Source organism: Theobroma cacao, chromosome 7, assembly GCF_000208745.1.
Source record: "Theobroma cacao cultivar B97-61/B2 chromosome 7, Criollo_cocoa_genome_V2, whole genome shotgun sequence".
Lineage (NCBI taxonomy): Eukaryota > Viridiplantae > Streptophyta > Magnoliopsida > Malvales > Malvaceae > Theobroma > Theobroma cacao.
Window position 1 is genome coordinate 13,701,181 of NC_030856.1, and position 1,542 is coordinate 13,702,722.

Here is a 1,542-nt window from a genome sequence, read left to right on the forward strand (position 1 = left end):
ATAAAATCTCCTAACATAACCAAATTATTTCAAATGTGCAACATAATCAAGTTTAATATTCATTTTCATTTCTTCAAATTAAGATTAAAACTCAAGATTATACAAATCAATGTGCGTAATATCTTGTGGTATCTAAAGTACCAAAGGTAAAATTTGTAGTTTGAATCCCAAATAAGCATTGTTCAAACTATCAAAAATTGGGATTCTAACTTTAAGTTAGAACTTAAATCTAAACCTAACATTTATTCGGCAGTAGTAAAGATAATTCGATGTAAATCAAATGCAAAACTTGATTTATTAAAACACATTTAATAATTGGTTCTAAGTTCAAAATTTTTTAAAATTAAAATAATTTAAACTCAAAATGACCTGAATCAAACTTTTACATGTTTATAAGAGTTATCACCTTTAATACAGAACTTCATGAGTAAAACATAAATAAGTTAATACTAGGCCTATCAAGCTCAAAGTCTTGAACTTAATACTAAATTAATAATAATTTGTTTATTAAAATAGAGATGTCATCACTAAAAGGAAGATAAGCCCCAAAGTCAAATAACAAAATGCTTAAGCTAATTGTTTTTAGCCACATGTGTTAGCTTTAAAATTATTGTAGTTTTGATTATGACAAAATAATCAAATTTTCTTAAACATTATTTGAGTAATCCTTGACAATTTCTTGAAATGATTTAACTTCCATACATTTGTTCTTACATAGTTACAAGCTTGACTCTTGAAGTTATTGAACTAAATTTATAAACTTGTATGACTGAAGTATATAAGTGCTTATGATTCTTATTCATTAAAGTCTGATTTAAAGATTAAAAGAAAATCTAGATTCACTTATTAAGGGGGAGTTTTGAATATCTTTTTTAATGATGACCAAAAAGAAGAAAAGGAAAACTAAGTTAAATAGAGTTTAATAGACTTCGTGTTTAATTTATATGTGTGATGCTTAGTTATGGTTTTGTTGAATATTATGTGCTAGTTGCTTAGCTACTGTAGATATTGTATATCTTGTTTAGCTATCGTGGATATTATAAATATTTTATTAAAAATCTTTAAAAAAAACTAAATGCATTGACTAAAGGGGAGCAACTCATTATGCATAAAGATTTGAAGCATTCATATTGAACATAGACATTGCACTCTTAATCTAGGAGTGTTTTGTCATCATAAAAAATAAGAGAAAGAGAATGACTTTATATGTTTTTTATGATAGCAAAACATTCCCATTCATTGGTATCTAATTATATTATTTAAGTGTGCAAGAGAAAGCTTAAACTCATTAATATATTTGGTATTTGAAAGCAAGCCAAGATGAAATACCCCATACTTTGATATAGTGATAAATAAAGTTGATCGAATGCAAATTGAGGTCAATTAAAATGTTTAAAAGTGATAAAAGACGAAAGGAGTAGTTTAGGATAAAATATTTCGCAAGTGAGAAAATAACAATAAAATAATAATAATTTTATCAGAGGAGAATTTGTGAGATAAAAGGCAATTCAGAAGTCAAGTGAGGCATAATAAGGTATTTCA